Genomic DNA, 19,414 nt, shown 5'->3' on the forward strand with positions numbered 1-19,414 from the left:
CTGTAGAGCGCGTTTCTTTCTAACATTTTTGTGTAGGATTCCAGGAAAACTGCCTGGGCTGTGGTGAGAGTGGGCGGGGCCCTCAGGTGGGGCCGCCCCTCCAGGACCCCCGACGGGGCCCTGCGCTCCTGGCCGCTCCCTCCCCAGGCTCCCCCCTCACTCCCAGAAGGCCTCGGGGCAAAGCGGTCCCACCCGCTGCGCCCAGAGCGGAGCCGGCGTTTCCACAGTGCTGGAACTCCCGGCTCGGGGTCTCTTCCCTCCGCCATCACGGAAGTGCCCCGGAGCCCGAGGGGAGGGCGGCCTCGCTGAGGCTGCCGGCTGTTGAGGGCCCCTGGCGGCCGAAGCCGCGACAGTCGTGGGGACGGCGGGCCGGGTAAGTGGGCGCCGACCCTCCGCCTGGTGCGGTGCTCGGGGCGCAGGGCAAGACCAGCTTCTGAGGGGCAGGGGTTCGCTGCCACCCGCCGCTGCTGTGCAGAGAGGGCTGCCCCCAGCGTCTGGTCCCGGGGAATTTCGGTCCCTCCTCTCGTCCCTGCCCTCGGCCTGGCTCGTGGGGCCTGGGGGGGCGGGGCGTGGGGAGGGGATCTGCCTGAGCGTCCTGAGGGTAAGCGGGGCAAGCGAGGCGCAGGGTCCGGCTGCAGCGTCAGCGCCCTTCCTCCCGGCTATGGGGAAAGCGGCTAAAAACTCCTCCCGAGGCTCGCAGGCCCCTTATTCAGCTGAGTCCCTCTGCGCTCCTGCCTCCCTGAGCTAAAGTACAGGGGGGAGGGGACAGGGCAGGGGACTGGCGCAGGTAATGGGGACCATCAACAGGTGATTGTTAACTAAGGAAAACCAGCTCTCCCAACGTGAGGAATGGAGCGCTATTCTTTCTATGGGAAGGTGCCAGAGTCTGGGCTCACTGAATTCCTTCTTTTATGCACCTCAGCCCTCTGGGGCCTGCAGATTCTGTATTTGCATATCCTGTGTTCCTCAGGCCCCCCCCCCCCACACTGGAGGGCTGCAAGGACTGATGACTGAGACATCCTTTGTTTTCTGAGATGGCAAGAAATATTCCATTTCTCACAGGCTTGAGGGGCAGACAGTGAAAAGTGTAGGAGAATCTCACTCGGCATGTACTGTGGTTTACATATAGATACTATTTACACTTAACTGTGGTAAAGAGAGGTTTTCCAGTCCAATCAACTTGTACTACTGCCCTCTATGTATTAATTTCATCAGTATTATATGATAAATGCCTATAGAATTGACTTAATCCATGAAATAGGATTATGATTTTTAAAGGAAACATAATAGAAATATAACAAGGAATCCTTTACCACTAAAGCCTGGGTCTGGATCAACCTAAATAAATGTTGCATTGTTAAAAAATTGAAAGATGTGTTAAATAGAAATATCAACATAATGACAAATAATAAGGACAGCAGAATGTTGAAATGTTCTATCTTTATCATGAAAGTGGCAGAAAATCATGTATTAGTAGGCACTGGAGGCAGAAGATGCCTGATTTTATATCTTTGTCATATTTGTACAGTTGTTTCAACAAGTAACTTAAAGACAAAATGGAAGAACAAGTAGGTTTGTGCCTGAGACCATGTTGATGTGAAACCAGGGATGGCCACCTTGTGCCAGGTGAGTTAAGTTTTTCTGGCCAGGTAGACCGCAGAGCTCCTGAGAAGCCAGGGCTGGAATTCTTCTGCTGGGTGCCTCTTAGGTTCTGTGACTTGACTGATTGTGAGTCATGTTGGGGGAAAGACTGATCACAGGAAAAGGGTGGGAATAGTGTGATTTGGGGAGCAGCTAACAACATTCATCACGGCTCACAACCTGAATGAATTTTAAAGAAACAGGAAAACAAATGCTTCTTATGGAATCAGAGAATGTGAGGGCTGGACAATCCCACAAAATGAGGAACACCTGCCCAATTTTCCAGATTAGAAAACAGAGGCCCAGCAAGGTGAAATACCTCACCCAAGTTGCACCTGTCTCTCCTCCCCACTACATGGTTCATGAAAGCAGGACTCTTCCTGTCGTGATCACTGCTGAACCCCCAAAAGGGCCAGGCATCTAGCAGCTGCTCCAAAAATTTTGGTTGACTGTAGGAACAATGCTATTTCTTTCTTTCTCACTCTCATTCAGGATTGTGCCAAGAACTCCCCAGTTGCAATGTAATTCGATAAATGTAAATATTAACTGAGTTTTGTTATGATGAGGACTTAGGCTTTGAAGGTAACAGACTTGGTTCAGATCCTGGTTCTGCCACTCAATAGCTGTTTGGCTTTGGGAAAATTACTAAACCTCTCTGAGCTTATTTCCTCCTTTGTATAGTGGGGATAAATGTATCTGAGCCAGCAGAGCACCTGCATGAGAAATGTGCACTAAATATGGGTCTTTCTCACTCTCCCATGCCATCTCTCTGTTCTTTCCAGAGAAGTTGTACAGAAGGATATAGTAGGGTTTTTTTAAATTAATTAATTAATTAATTAATTAATTTTGGGCTGTGTTGGGTCTTCATTGCTATGCACGGGCTTTCTCTAGTTGCGCCGAGCGGGGGCTAGTCTTTTTTGCTGTGTACGGGCTTCCCATTGCGGTGGCTTCTCTTGCTGCACTTGTTGTGGAGCACCGGCTCTAGGTGCGCGGGCTTCAGTAGTTGTGGCCTGCAGGCTCAGTAGTTGTGGCACATGGGCATAGCTGCTCCGCGGCATGTGGGATCTTCCCTGACCAGGACTCGAAGCCATGTCCCCTGCGTTGGAGACAGATTCTTAACCACTGCGCCACCAGGGAAGTCCGATATAGTACCTTTTAAAGAGGGGGTTTAATTTATTTGATAGTGTACATTTTTCTTGTAGAAAAGATTATTCCACTATAGAAACATTAACTCGCAATACCACTACAAATGCAGTATTCTATGGGTTAGATATTATCAGTCACACTTTTTAAGTAACTGGGCAAATGCCAAAGCACTAGCAACAGGGGAGTAAGAAGACTCAAATCTGGGGTGCCCCCACCCCAATTTCAAGAGCAGTGTGTGTTTTTCAACTCCATATTTCATCTGGTCTTTGTTTCTCATCCATCCTCTGTGTCTGCCTTTCTCAAAAGGCTCAGATCCTCCACTTTCACATCCTCCCGGCAGGCTGTGCCCCAGCTCCCGTCCGGCTGTGCCCCAGCTCCCGTCCTGGAACCTCTGCATGCATGGGTGTGCCTGCTCTCCCTGTGCATCACCAGCTTTGCCAGGGAACTGCTGTATCGTGCACTGCTTGCTGTACCTCAGAGTACCTAGATCCTTCTGGTACATGAAGTACACTCTCATCACCATGAGTGCACGCCCATCCCCTTACCTTATATCCTGCCTCTGAGCCAGGCTTGGGGGTGACTGCAGTGTGCATTCAGGTATGTGAGGGGCTGGGATCAAAGTGAAGTTCCCAGCTTTTGAAGTTGCAGGCTTGAGGGGCACACAGTGATTTAAAGTCGAGTCACCTGACTTAAAGCGGGGGCTGATTGATTTAAAGCCAGGGCAGCTGACTTAAACCCTGCGTCCCTCAGCTGCAGGACGAGACCAACTTTGGCGGTGCACGGGTTTGCTCCAAGCCAGCACTGCTGTTCAGGACTGCCCTGAACAGGGGACTTGGTCCATTGTCCTGCCACTGCCCTCAGTGGGGGGCCACCTGCTCTTCTGGAGGAGAATCAGGGAGGGGGAATTGCAGAGACCCGGCTGGAGTTGAGGCACCCCTTGTCTGATGGCAGGGAAGTGGGGGCGGGGCTGTGTGGTGCCCTGGGACTGGACTCACCAGGTCGACTCAGCCTCTTAGCCTCCTCACCTCCCCCCACACACCCCACAAGAGTCTCCAATAATATGTAATTGTGCCTTAGGTTCTCGGTGTTCAAACTCATACCCAGGCTCCCAGGTCCCTTGATTCATCCAATTCCTCTGTGCTCTTTCTTCTATTAGATACAGTCCCAGAGGGAGGGGCTGGGGGATGGGACTAGAGGGACCCCGGCAGCACTGGCCTCAGCTGACTAAAGAGATCCGGGGCCTGCGCTCTCACATATGTGCGAGGACCCTTAAGGCGGAATCGAGGGGGCCAGTTAGAGGCAGTCCTTGCTGCCTCAAGTGAGTATGGATCACCGTCGGGTGGGGAGCATGCTGAGCCTTGAGAAGTACTGTTAGGAGGATGTGTTCCTCCCTGCGCTTCAAGGACGTGAGTGGGCTTCAGGGCTCCAGTTCCCCTCCAGGCCTCCAGGTCCGACTGCACCCCAGCGGCCTTGCAGACCTGGCTTGCTGTCCCAGACCTTGTCAGGCTCCAGGAAGGATCCAGACTGCAGAGATGGTGCCTGAGCGCTCCAGCTTAAGAAGTGCTGTCCCAGGGGACCCAACAGTGGAGGGAGGAAGGGTGAAGGGAGTAGGGGGGTGGGGTAGGGAGGGGTGGCTGCCCTGGGAGACGTTGAGAGAGAAATATCGCCCCCCACACCCCCTGCCCCCTGCAACTGACCCACTGATGCCATAGGATCTCAGGGCCGTTTAGTCAGAGATGCCCCTGTTTCTTTACTCCTGTGTTCAGAACTATGCAAAACCAACTCTTCATCTTCTTGCTGCCTTGCCAGGACTTTTAAAGCACTGTTCTTTTGAAGCACTCATTCCCTAAACTGCAGTTTGGAGCTGTCCCAGCTATTTAAAAGTGTTTTCCTTAAACTGAGACTAAATCCTTCTCTTTTGGAAAGATGACCTTCACTTCAGAGGAGATCGTCTTTTCTGCCCATTCCTTCCTTCTCCTTCCCTCCTAAGAACCCCTGTGCACAAAGAGCTTGGTGATTTATTTTTTGCTTGATGTCAAAAAGAAACCTTCCCCACGCACCCCAAAAAGCTTTCCTGGAACATAGGTGTTTCCAAACCATGACAGTGTTTTGCAGTTAGTATACCCTGGGTAGACTGCCTAGCAATCACTCCAAGAGCCAGAGGTGAGCAACACCTTTACTTCTTTGATTGGATGCCCTTCAAGTTTAGGAAGGTCCCATTCTTATGTCCCAGCAGATAAGACAAGAGCCCTTGATGGCTGTGGCTGTGATTAGATAACTTCTGATGGTTTTATTTCCCTTACTGAGCTGCTGCTTCTAGGTTAAATTCATCTTATTACCTCTCCTTTTTTTTTTGTGGTAAGCGGGCCTCTCACTGTTACGGTCTCTCCCGTTGCAGAGCACAGGCTCTGGACACACAGGCTCAGCGGCCGTGGCTCACGGGCCCAGCCGCTCCGTGGCACGTGGGATCTTCCCGGACCAGGGCATGAACCCGTGTCACCCGCATTGCAGACGGACTCTCAACCACTGCGCCACCAGGGAAGCCCCACCTGTCCATTTTTAAAGAAAGACTGACAAAGTCTGTAGTAGGTCAGGCGTCTGAGCTCAGGGTTGGTCAAAGGTACTCACAGGGAGGAAGGTGGATAAAAGTAGGTGGGTAAAACAGGAGGGTTGGCAAGTACAGCCAGGACAACCGTGTTCACCGTGTGTACTAATAAAGGCCAGAATCTCCTCATTTATCGCTGGTGGGAAGTTCTGATGGTTTCACAGGATCAAACTCAAATCATATTCAAACTAGGGGGCTTCCCAGAGGGCGCTGAAGCACCGGCAGAGCCCACCTGCACTCCCACTTTGGCACTCCAGGATCAGAGTTGGGTTTGGAGATGGGGTTGCTGTAACCCCAAGGAGGTGAGCAGAGAGGAGGAGTTGATTACCGGTCTCCTCTGACTCTCTGGCCCAAATTGCCTGGCTTCACAGGGGGGACAGAGTTTTGCTTTCAGCAACTGATGGGGCACTTCCAGGCTGGTGGGGTTGCCCAGTGGCCCGACAGCCTGACAGGCTGACTGCGGTGTGACTGCCCTTTGTTTCTCCAGAATCTGTACATCAGGAGGTGCATGGTTGCGGGAGCCCATTCACCGCCCCCCCGCAAGGGGGATGGGCACCTTCCCTGGCTGTACCCTATGATCACCAGGTACTTGAAATGAATGCAAGTTTTTTGACTTCAAGGAAGAGCTCACATAACCCCTTCTGCCTCATAATGTGTGGGATTTACTATAATGGAAGGACATTATAAAAAACAGGTAGAAAACTCACCTGTTGGTCTCCATGTAGGAGTTTATTTTGCGTGAATCCCTCCTACATGAGTAGATAGCAGAGGTTTATTTTTATTCCCGTGTGTGTACTTGTGGCACAGGACGTAGGTATGGTGATTTGAAGCCCTCAAAGAAATATTCTCAGAATTCTCAAGACTTCTCTTGATTGGAACCGAAAGAGACCTGGAAAAGGAGGAAAAGAAAAGGAGGAGGGAGAACGAATGACTGTTCCTCAGTAAATTCACCTTCCTGGTTGATTGTTCTGTCTTCTCATTTCTTTTAACTTCTATGTTTGTCTAATAGAATAATGTAGAAAGGCTGATTTTTATGCTTTAAAAGATTTTACATCACAAAGAAACTAGAAGTGGCTAACAGAACTTATTCAAATCAATATTACATAGAGACTTTGATATTAAATTTGTATACTAAAATGGGTTAATCCAAATTTTCTCTTTCTTTTTTGAGTGAATATTTGTAACATATTTTTGTAGATAATAATTTATCCTAGATATACAAAATTGTGAGAATGGGTACCATTTTTCACCACTTAAATGAATAGATCGTATACTTTAAATGTCAATGTTGTGTCTTACATGTTGTTTTTTAATTCCTTGATTTCCAAGACTTGTGTTTATTTAATTGATTTCTATCTAATAATCAGTGTCTCCCCTTTATTGTTTCTTACTTTATATTTTATTGATCTATAGTTAATTTACATTATTATATTAGTTTCAGAGGTACACATAGTGATTCATAAATGTTTAGGTTGTTCTCCATTTATACTTATTATAAAAGAGTGGCTCTATTCCCCATGCTATACAGTACGTCACTGTAGATTATTGATTTTATACAAAGTGGATTCTTCCTCAGAATCTCCTACCACTATTTTGCTCCTCCACCCTGTCTCTCCCTGCTGGTAACCACCAGTCTGTTCTTTAATCTGTGAGTCTGTTTTGTTGTTGTTGTATTCAGTTGTTTAGATGCCACGTGTAAGTGATAACCTACCAGGCTTGTTTTCTCTGCGGCTTATTTTACTAAGCACAATACCCTCCAAGTCCATCCATGTTCTTGCAAATGTCAAAATTTCATTTTTTGCTGAAGTCACCATAAAAAATCATTTTTATCCCCTAACCTATTGATGAACACTTAGTTTGACTCTACATCTTGGCTATGACAAATAACACTGTTATGAACATTGGTGTGCAGTTATGTTTTTGAAATAGTGTTTTTGTTTTCTTCTAATATACCCAAGAGTGAAATTGCTGGATATTATGGTAGTTCTATTTTTAGTTTTTTTTGTGGAACTTCCATTCTGCTTTCCACAGTAGCTGCACTACTTCACATTCACATCAAGAGTGTACAAGAGTTTCCCTTTCTCCACATCCTCACTAACCTTAGTTATTTGTGACCTTTTTGATGACAACCATTCTGACAAGACTGAGGTGATATATCTCATTGTTTTGATTTGCATTTTATTGCCAATTAGCTATGTTTAGCATCTTTGTGAGCTCTGGCTGTCTATCTGTATTTTTTCCTTGGAAAAATATCTATTTAGGTCTTCTCATTTTTTTAAAAAAGATTTTGGGTGTTGTTCTGATATTGAGGTGTATGTGCTGTTTCTGTAGTTTAGATATGAACCCTTGCTTGGTCATCTTTTTGGTGTTAACCTCTTATCATGGGCAAATATTGTCTCTCCTTCAGCAGGTTGTCTTTGGTTTCCTTTGCTGTGCAAAATCTTTTAAGTTTAGTGAAGTCCTATTTGTTTATTTTTGCTTTTGTTTCATTTGCCTTAGTAGACTGAACCTAAAACTGTTGCTATCATTTATGTTGAAGAATGTTCTGTATTTTCCTCTGGGGGTTTTATGGTCCTACATTTAGGTCTTTATTCAGTTTTGCGTTTATTTTATATATGGTGTGCTAAAATACTCTAGTTTTATTCTTTTCCATGTAGCTGACCAGTTTTCCCAGTACCACTTAATGAAGAGACAGTTTTTTCTCCATATTGCCTGCTTTGTCATAAATCAATTAAATATAAGTGTGTGGGCTTATTTCTGGCATCTCTATCCTGTTGCAGTGATCTTTGTGTCTGTTTTTGCTCTGGTACGATTCTCTTTGATTTCTGTCGCTTTGAAGTATAATCTGAAGTCAAGGTGCATGATGCCTCCAGCTGTGTTCTTTCTCAAGATTGTTTGGCTATTTGGGGTCTTTGTGTTTCTATACAAATTTTAAAATTACTTTTTCAAGTTCTGTGAAAATGCTTTGGTATTCTGATAGGGATTGCATTAAATCTGTAGATTGTCTTTGGTAGTATGGTTATTTTAACAGTATTAATTCTTCCAGTCCATGCACCTGCTATATTTTCCCATCTTTTTCTGTTGCCTTCAATTTCTTTCACCAATGGCTGATAGATTTCTGAGTACATGTCTTTTTCCTGCTTAGGTGTGTTTGTTCCTAGGTATCTTATTCTTTTTGGTGTGATTGCATATGGTATTGTTTTCTTCATTTTTTTCTTTCTGACAGCTTTGAGTTTTGTTTTTTCTTCTTTTTCTAATTCCTTCAGGTGTAATGTTAGGTTGTTTATTTGATATTTTTCTTGTTTCCTAAGAATAAGCTTGTATCACTATAACTTCCCCCTGTGAACTGCGTTGGCTGTGTCCCATAGATTTTGGATCACTGTGTGTTCATTTTCATTTGTCTTGGGTATTTTTAGAATCCCTCTTTAATTTCTTCACTGTTCCTTTCTTCTCCTTTCATTCCCTTCATCTGTGATGTGAGGACTATCTTTAATATTATGTTCGGATTTCTTTCAGTTTTGTGTGTGTGTGTGTGATTATTTAAGTTGCTGAGCTCTTAATTTCACATGGACACTAACAACCCTGCATTGTTACTCTGCTCCCCCACAGTTACTGAATTTGACCTTATATTTTACATCTACTTGTTTTGTGTGTCCCTTAACTTCTTATTGTGAATATAGATGATTTTATTACTGTTTTCTTTCATCCTTCCTATTAGCTGTGTGCATGGTTGATTTACTGCCTTTGTTGAATATTTGCCTTATTCAATGAGGTTTTTCCTTTAGTAAGTTTCCTTTCCTAATTTTTATGTTTCAGTCGTGGCATTTTCTTTTTCATTGAGAAAAGCCCCTTTAAGATTTCTCATAAAGCTGGTTTGGCGATGCTGAGCTCTTAGTTTTGCTTCTCTGTAAAACTTTAGATCTCACCATCAAATCTGAAGGAGAGCCTTGCTGGGTAGAGTATTTTTGGTTATAGGCTTTTCCCTTTCATGACTTTAAATATACCATGCCACTCCCTTCTGGCATGCAGAGGTTATCCTGAAAATTCAGCTGATAACTTTATGCAAGTTCCCATGTTTGTAAGTTGTTGCTTTTCCTTTGCTCCTTTTAATAGTGTCTTTTTATCTTTATTTTTTTGCCATTTTAATTACAATGAGTCTTGGTGTGGTCCTCTTTGGGTTGATCCTGTTTTGGCCTTACTGTGTTTACTGGACTTGGATGTCTGTTTTCTTTCCCAGGTTATGGAAGTGTTCAGCTCTTATGTCTTCAGGTATGTTCTACACTGCTTTCTCTTTCCTTTTTGCTTCTGGGACCAGTATAATGCAAATATTAGTACACTTGATGTTGTTTCACAAGTCTGTTCAACTTCCCTCATTTCACTTTAATCTATTGTTTTACCATTCATCTTCAGTGATTGCCGGTACTTTGTCCTTCAGTTTTCTGATTCATTCCTCTGTATCATTTAGTCTACAGTAGTTTCCTTTTAGTGTGTTTTTCATTTCAGTTATTGTATTTCTCATCTCTGTTTTGTTGTTCTTTAATGGTCTAACTCTTTTTTTAAAAAATTCTAACTTCTTGCTCTGGTTGTCCATTCTTCTCCTGAGTTCTTTGATCATCTTTATAGTTATTACCTTGAACTCTTTGTTGAGGAGATTGGCTATCTCCACTTCACTTAGATCTTCTTCTGAGTTCTTATCTTGTTCCTTCATTTGGATCGTGTTTCTGTGTCACCTCATTTTTCTTAACTTGCTGTTTTTATTGTTATGTATGTAGTAGGTTCATTACATTTCCTGACCTTGGAGAAGTGACCTTTTGTAGGAGAGGTCCTATGTGTGCCAGCAGCCCACTGTCCCCTGGTCACTAGAACTATATGTTCTAGGTGTACCGCCTATGTGGGCTGCTTGGGCTCTTCTGTTGTGGTGGGCTGACTACTGTGGGTGGTCTGGTAGGCTTGGCTGCCCCCAGAGTGCTTGTTTGCCAGACTCTGCCTTGTATGGAGGCTGTCTGTGCTGCTTGGTGAGGCTAAATCATAAGGCAGCTGGCTGAACAACTGTGGGGGACACCAAATCTAGTGCTGGTTCACTTATGGGTAGAACTGCAGTCCAGGTGATATCAGGGCTAGTGCCCAATCACTGGTCCTGGGGCTATGCTGGCTACTGGTAGGAAGACACAGGTCCTGAGTTCTGGCTGCAGGACCCAGGAGTCGCAGAGTTGGTGTGGATCACTGTTTCTGACATAGCTATCTGCAGGGTCTGGGGTATCCCTAATCTTGTATTGGCATTGTGATGGGCATGGTCAAGACCCAGCTGAGCCCATGGGGCTGCTTCTGGCCTGCAAGTCAGTGTTCTGGTCACACACGCTGCTGGGCTGTGGTATTCCTGGAGCTGGTGTGTGCCTGTTGGTGTATGAGGCTGATCCCACTGCTAGAGCAGGTTTGCTGTTGGGTAAGTCCGAGCTCCATCCAGTCCCTGTGCAGTAATCACCTGCCAACGGTGAGGCTGATTCCAAGGCCAGAGCAGGCTCACTTGTCAGAGGGGCCAGGGACTCTGGGGCTGGTGCCTGTCCATTGAGGTGTGGAGTCTGGTCCTGGGGCTTTTGGTGGCTGAGCCCATGTCCAGGGTCAGCTGTGCATTGAGAGGGTCTGAAGGAAGCCTGTTTGCTGGTGGATGGGGCTATGCCCCTGCTCAGTTAGTTGTTTGGCCTGCAGCATCCTAGTACTTGTGTCTATAGTCTGATGGAAGTGGGTAGGCCAAGTCCTGAGGCTAAAACGATAAAGGGAGGAATCTGAAATCATGCTTGCTGGTACCAGTGGCCACGAGGTAGAAGGAGCTCCCCCAAATGGCTGCTGCCAGTGTCTATGACCCTGAGGCTGTGCTGTAGTTGCCTCTTGCCTCTCTGGGAGACTCTCCAAGATCAGGAGGTAGGTGTGACCCAGGATCCTTTCAAATGACTGCTTCTGTTCTGATTCTCGGGTCATGTGGGATTTTGTGAGCATCTTTTTTTTTTTTCTTTTGCGGTACGCGGGCCTCTCACCGTTGTGGTCTCTCCCGTTGCGGAGCACAGGCTCCGGACGTGCAGGCTCAGCGGCCATGGCTCACGGGCCCAGCCGCTCCACAGCATGTGGGATCCTCCCGGACCCGGGCACGAACCCGTGTCCCCTGCATCGGCAGGTGGACTCTCAGCCACTGCGCCACCCGGGAAGCCCTGTGAGCATCTTTTAAGTGTGGAATCTCTATTTCCCACAACCCTCTGGCTCTCTGGAAAATAAGCACTACTGGTCTTCAAAGCCCTACTTTCTAGGAACTCTTCTTTCTAGCACAGGATCCCTGGGCTTTGGAGCCTGATGTTCTGTTCATACCCCTTGCTACCTGGGAGCACCTCAGAAATTGTAATTATCCTCCCATTTGTGGGCCACCCACCTGGTGGTATGGGTCTGGACTCTATTGAGATTTTGCCCTTCCTTCTTGTCTTGCTGAGGTGCCTTCCTTTAGCTCTAAGACATCTTTTATGGTAGGTCTCGGCCTTTTTCATCAACTGCTGTTCTGTAAACAGTTGTGACTTTGGTGTGCCCATGAGAGGCATCAAGCTCTGGGTATTTGAATGCTACCATCTTGGACAATCTCTCCACTTCATTCTTAAATCATATTATTTAATTTTTCTTAGTATCTTATTTGATTAGTGACAGTTTGAAATCTATTATCACTCATGTTTACTTCTCCTGTTTTAAAAAATTGAATAGTGCATTCATTCATTTTGAAATGAAGGTAGTGACCTGTGAATTTCCATACCTCAAAAATCAAGGATAGGACAAAAGCCTTTTCTACCTGTGTTACCCTCAAACTCTGCACCCCACCCCAGCCTGGGGATTAACCTCTTGCACCCATGCTCACCTTCTGTTTTTGGACTGTTAACTGTCACTGCATCTGTATGTGTGTTGACAAAGTGAACTCTAGTCTTTCCAGTTTTGTGTTTTGTTTTTTGGATTAGGGAACAGTCCTACTATGAATGTACATTTACTGGTATGCTGAAGTTCATATATAAACCTGTCAAGCACATTACCAGAATTGGAATTGCTTGTATATACACTTTGATACATTTTAGAGAGAATAGTAGAACAGAAGTAAATTGTATTTCAAATCCCACAGTATTCTCACACCATGAAAACCGTTCCACTTTTAATATATTTGTGTCTAGTTTATCTTTATGCCCATACTATATTTCTCAGAGATGAGTAAGTGCTATGTTTCTTGCTAGCACATTTACCGTATTGTTCAATGTCAGGCGTTTAGTGGTTTAACATGATCATATTTCCATGAACTTGCAAATACAAGATCTTGTCTCACACTGTCTTTTACTCCCTGCTGTTTTATATTACCCTCCTAATTCTCAGTCCTGGTCTTTCTTTATGTTCTTTATCAACCTGGATAGGTTATACTATTTTCTCTCTTATTCAAGACCAATAGAATAGAATAGAACACCCAGAAATAAACCCTGATATATGGCCAAATGATTTTTGACAAGTTGCCAAGACTTTTCAAAGTAGAAAGGATAGTATTTTCAACAAATGGTGTTGAGAGGTCTTGTTGTCAACATGCAAAAGAAGGAGATGGACCCTTACCTAACATCATATGCAAAAATTAATGAAAACGTATCTAGAAACTAAACATAAGACCTAATAAAATAAAAAGTCTTAGAAGAAGACACAGGACAAGAGCTTCATGACATTGGATTTGGCAGTGTTTTCCTCAATATGAAATGAAGGAACAAAAAAATAAACAATTTGCAGTACATAATTTTACAAAATGTGTATCAAAGAAATGTAAACAGAATAAAATGGCAACCCACTAGATGGGAGAAAATATTTGAAAGCCATCTATCTGACAAGAGATTTCTATTCAGAATATACAGAGAACTCCTACAACTCAACAAAAAGCAAACACCCTGGTTCAAAAATGGATAAAAGACTTGAAGAGATGGTTCTTCAAAAAGATGTAAAAATGACTAAGCACTTGAATAGATGCTCCGTGTCACTAAATGCATGTTTATATATTTGTGTGCATGCATACACACACAAGCACACACACACATACACAAGCAGAAAACAAGTATTGGTGAGGATGTGAGGGAGTTGGAAGCATTGTGCTCTGTCAGTGGGAACGTAGAATGATACAGCTGCTTTGCAAAAGAGTATGGCAATTTTTCAGATATTGAAAAATAGAATTACTACATGATCCAGGAATTATACTATGAGGTATACCCAAAGGAATTGAAATCAGGGTCCTAAAGAAATATTTGTACTCCGGTGTTTAGAGCAGTAATAATCACAGTAGATAAAACATGAAAGCAACCTAAGTGTTCATCCACTAGTTCCTGGATAAGCAAAGTGTGGTATACCCATATAATACAATATTATTCAGTGTTAAGAAGGAAAAGATCTAGGAATATGCTACAACATGGATGAATCTTGAGGAAATTTAGCTACCAAAATGCCGTTTTTGTGACTTTTAGTGAGTCATAACAATACAACTACTTATTTCAATTATATGGGGTACTTGGTATAGTCAAAACCATAGAAATTGGGAGGGTAATGATGCTTTTCAGGTGGTTATGGAACAAAAAGGAAAGTTATGTTTAAAGGATATAGAGTTACAGTTTTAAAACGTAGAAAAGAAAATATGAATGTATTTAATATCACTGAATGGTGCAGTTTATAATAATTAACATGTTATACTTTATGTTATTTGATTTTACTAACATACAAAATTGGGAAAGAATGTAATATCAGGAAAGGGAGTGGCCCTAGGATAGAGCAGAGGGTAATCAGAAGGGTGAGACACTGCATATTTTGAAGAAGAGCTGAGAGTCTTCATTGGACAGAAGAGACTTTATAAAAAAGAAAAAAAATACTCTGAGGGTGTATTAAATAGATATCTGTGGGTGTACTGCTATCTCCCATGGGTTATCTTAAAGAGTCTTTAATAAAGTCCATAAGGCTTGCTGAGGCTTTTTAAAAAACTGGATTCCCTAGGAGATAATTAGAGGGTGGTACTTAAGTCTATGTCTAGGTTGACAGATTTTGCAGGGAAGATGAACCTGAGAACAGTGAAGGTCCTGAGAGTGTAAGTACATGGAAATTAGAAAAAAATAATAAAGGGAATTAGGAAAACTTTGGACTTCGAAGGTCATGTATTACTGAGTCAGACCTGAGGTTTCTAAGGAGTTATATACAAAGTTGCTCTTTGGATTACTTGTTGATAAAGATAAGTGGAAAAACTAGAGTCGTTTCCAAGTGTAGGTAAGGTATAATGAGAGGATGGAGGTGGAAAGTAGGGAGGCCCAGAGAAAAGTGGGAAGGTCCTATTGGGCCAAGATGGTGGTAATATCCAGCAGAACAGATGGTAGGGCAGACTGTGGATTCGTCTTTCTTATTTCGGCTCCCCACCTCATCCTTAATAATTCTTTGGGAATATTTCATTGCTCTGTGACGCAGGTACAGAATTCGAGCGAGGAGACTACACCCTCAGTGTCCAGCTGTCTGAGTCCTCAGTGTGCTTCAAATGATGGAGAACTATTGCTTCTTTATGAGAAGAGTTAGTACCTTGTAGCCCAGCTTAAGCTGGAGCTTATGCAATATTGATTCCATTTTATATATACTGTTGGCATGGAGGTTCCTCCTCCTCTTTTCTTGACCATTATGAAATGAATCTATATTTCTCAATATTTGGGTATATCAGATAAATACATTAAGTAAAGGAATCTTATATATTGCTCCCTGCAGAGTTTGCTCTTTCTTGTTTCTCTTTTACCTTTACTAAATTAGCACAGGGAGAGACCTTGAAATGTTGTAATCAGGAGAGATTAGAGATTAGAACATCATATTTCTAGAGAGTTTGGTGGGACAGAGCAGGGGTCCCAGTGAGAATCAAAGCTTCTGTTTCTACTTGGAAGTGTACCTGTATAGAGTAGAGGGCTCCAGGAAATAGCCTAGAATATTGCAACGTCCCTGAGGGAGATCATTAAGAGAGGCAGGAGCTGGTACCAGGTCAGTGTACTAGGACATGTTTGTCAGTCATCTGATGTGAGATTCTCAGAGCCAATCCCATATGGGAGGGCTGACTGCAGAGTGATGAAGAACCTGTGAAAGCCTCTGACTGCATGTTAAAGATGAAGCTCTGAATTTGGGGAGAATTTTCTTACCTGACTGAATGTCACCCTTCTGTGGGGATGAGATTCTGTGCTTTTCCTCTCTTGATGACCACTGACAGAAAATCATTAGAGCATCATGTCTAGAAAGCATTCTTTATTTAATTTCTTAAAGAAGAAAACATAGAAAACATTTTTATCCACTTTCAAATTGAGGATCAAGGGGAATCACATCAGTGAAAATGTCAGAGTAGGGAGCTCTGGCTTGTGTCCATCGCCAGAAGCAGTGACATACGTGCTATATATAACCTGTCAGAATGATCTTATCAACACATGTAAGTTTTCTTTTTCACCCTGTAGATTTATCTTTCATTGAAACTTAACTTACTACAGGATGTGGAGAATAAACAGGGAAGTAGAAACTGTATTTCCTGATGAGAGAATCACTAAGTCACATGAACTGTTCTGAGCTATGTCTTACTCACCGTGACTGTAATTAAAACAAACAAACAAACAAAACACTTTTTTTTTGTAAGTCAGTTCTGACATTTCCTAGTTAAAGGACAAGGTAGCAGATACAGACTTAGATCTACCAGAATTGAGCAAAAATTTGATTCTACCTGTGTTGAATATATGAGCATGACCTGCTACAAATCTTCATTATACTTATTGCCACAACTGACAAATTCCCTTTTTCCACTCCTGATATGTTGCATGTAAGGAATGCATAGGTCACTAACCCCAACTGGTCACAGGTAAACTCTGCCACATGGATTACTGCATGTTTTCCTGCTGGAAGACCACACATTCTCGAGTATCATGCCTGCAGAGTATCTGGGCTCTTCTTTTTTCTGGATAAAGGTTAGATAATCACCTAATTTTATGAGAAATATATAAATTGTATTTGCATATTCTTCAAGTTTTTATTTATCCATTCTCTTTCAAGTCCTAAGTGCAAATATTAAAGTGATTTCCAAGAGGGTGGTAAATAAGACAGCTACATTTATGCTCCAAAATTAGCAATAAAGCATAATACAATTGTAAATGCATTAATGTGTGATTAATATGTAGATACTTATGTAAATGCAATTTTGGTAATGCTTTGTGGAGAGCTTCAGAATCTAGGTATTAAAAAAAAGAAGAAGGAGTTCTTGAAACTCTCAGGGAATTATAGAGAAGTCTTTGTGTCTATAAATATCAATCTGAAATAATGCATATTCTCAGAAATAAACTAGGCATAAAATTGTAGGAAAAAACTTCATGAAATGAAAGAGCATGTGATGGCCATACAAGAACTAGAATATTCTCAGAGAATAATGAACAGTGTGGAGTTCAGCAGAAGGGTAATACAGATTCAGAGAGTAAATCTTTGGAGAGCCTAATTATGAGTTCCTCATATTTCATCTTTGGAGAGACGGTAGTCATTTGAAATATGATGTTATAAGATGACGTTAACATACTTAAATACTTTCGTTTAGAAATGACCACTTAGAACCAGAATAAATGAAGGAGAACACAAAATTATGTTTTTGTTGATTTTTGAAGATCTCAGGTGAGTGCTGATAACTTAAAAATACATGATGTCTTTCACTGCAAAGTAAAGGAGCTGTTACAGTGGAGGATTCCTGGACTGAATGTCAATATTATGACATAGTGTGAGTGTGTTTCGTGTTTGGTAATTGCAATCATTGTTGCTTTTGTTGTGGTCATCCATTTACAATGTTTGGTGTCATTTGATTTTTCTCTTGTAAAAATAAAATACAGTCTCTGTGTGTGGAAAAAAAAACATACATGATGTCTTGATAAAGTTGTATGGAATTTGAGATCTGGAAAAAAGCATTTCTTTTCTGTAATGCTAGGATGCTCATTGGACATTTTTGCAAGAAGGAGATTTCAGGATGCAAATCTGGTGTCTCTAAGGTGGGAAGTCAGTTCATGGTGGAACATTCTATTAAACTTGTGTGAATACAGACATATTTCTTTGGAAGAAAGAGGTCACGAATCTCTTTTTACAGTTAGTGGTTTATAGTATACCGAATGAACAAAATGGCTATTTCTGAACTTTAGAAAAAAATAATATAGTTTTTCTGCATTTATATTATGAAGCTGATGTAGAATATCAAAAATTCTTTATTTTGAAAAACAGTGTAATCAATTTGACATAATTCATATATATTGAACCTCTGGTACACACACACAATAAAACTTACATTCAAAAAATCTTTTTCACTTAAGAAATATTTTCTAGTGTAGTTGATTTACAATGTTGTGGGTTTTTTAAATACATGTTTATTGGAGTATAATTGCTTTATAACACTGTATTAGTTTCTGCTTTACAACAAAGTGAATCACCTATATGTATACATGTAACCCCATATCCTCCCTCTTGAGCCTCCCTCCCACACTCCCTATCCCACCCCTCTGGGGGACATAAAGCACCGAGCTGATCTCCCTGTGCTATGCCGCAGCTTACCACTAGCTCTTTTACCTTTGGTAGTGTATATATGTCAGTGCTGCTCTCTCACTACGTCCCTGTCTCCCCTTCCGCCCTGTGTCCTTAAGTCCGTTCTCTACATCTTGTCTTTATTCCTGCCCTGTCACTAGGTTTGTCAGTACCATTTTTCTAGATTCCATATATATGTGTTCACGTATGGTGTTTGTCTTTCTCTTTCTGACTTACTTCACTCTGTATGACAGACTCTAGGTCCAACCACCTCACTACAAATAACTCAATTTTGTTCCTTTTTATGGCTGAGTAATACTCCATTGTATATATGGGCCACATCTTCTTTATATATTCATCTGTCGATGGACATTTAGGTTGCTTCTATGCCCTGGCTATTGTAAATAGTGCTACAGTGAACATTGTGGTACATGTATCTTTTTGAATTATGGCTTTCTCAAGGTATATGCCCAGTAGTCAGATTGCAGGGCCATATGGTAGTTCTATTTTTAGCTTTTAAGGAACCTCCATACTGTTCTCCATAGTGGCTGTATCAGTTTACATTCCCACCAACAGTGCAGGGGGGTTCCCTTTTCTCCACACCCTCTGCAGCCTTTATACATTGTTGTATTAATTTCTGCTGTGCAGCAAAGTGATTCAGTTTTACATATATATATATATTCTTTTCCATTATGGTTTATCACAGGATATTGAATATAGTTTCCTCTGCTATACAGTAGGTCTTTGTGGTTTGTCCATCCTATGTAGAATAGTTTGCTTCTGCTATTCCAAAACTCCAAATCTTTCCTTCTCTCTCTCCTTGGCAACCACAACTGTTTTCTATATCTGTGTGTTTGTTTCTGTTTCACTAACATGTTCATTTGTGTCCTGTTTTCGATTCCACATATAAGTGATATTATGTGGTATTTGTCTTTCTCTTTCTGACTTACTTCACTTAGTATCATTATCTCTAGGTCCATCCATGGTGCTGCAAATGGCATTATTTCATTCTTTTTTATGTCTGAGTAATATCTATTATATACGTATACCACACCTTTTTTATACATTCATTTTTCAATGAACATTTAGGTTGTTTCCATGTCTTGGCTAGTATAAATAGTGCTGCTATGAACATAGGGTTTTATGTATCTTTTTGAATTATAGTTTTGTCTAGATATATGTCCACAAGTGGGATTGCTAGATCATATGGCAACTCTCTTTATAGTTTTTTGAGGAAACTCCATACTGTTTTCCATAGTGGCTGTACCAACTTACATGGCCACCAAAAGGTGGAATGGTTCCCTTTTCTCCATACCCCCTCCTGCATTTTTTAATTGTAGATTTTTTTAATGATGGCCATTCTGATCAGTGTGAAGTGATACCTCATTTTAAATTGGATTTGCATTTCTCTAATAATTAGTGATGATGAGCATCTTT

General features: G+C 42.3%; 1 long non-coding RNA gene across 5 annotated transcripts in view; it reads left to right on the plus strand.

Moving 5' to 3' along the window:
- Positions 1-212: 212 nt before the first annotated feature.
- Positions 213-19,414, plus strand: part of LOC309803607 — a 111,374-nt gene continuing 92,172 nt past the window's right edge. For all 5 annotated transcript variants that reach the window (XR_014293971.1, XR_014293972.1, XR_014293973.1 and 2 more), the window contains exon 1: positions 213-373. This is a non-coding gene — a long non-coding RNA (uncharacterized lncRNA). The remainder of the gene's footprint in view (positions 374-19,414) is intronic.

The sequence above is a fragment of the Mesoplodon mirus genome (assembly GCF_964341445.2).
Source record: "Mesoplodon mirus genome assembly, chromosome: 4".
NCBI classification, from domain to species: domain Eukaryota; kingdom Metazoa; phylum Chordata; class Mammalia; order Artiodactyla; family Ziphiidae; genus Mesoplodon; species Mesoplodon mirus.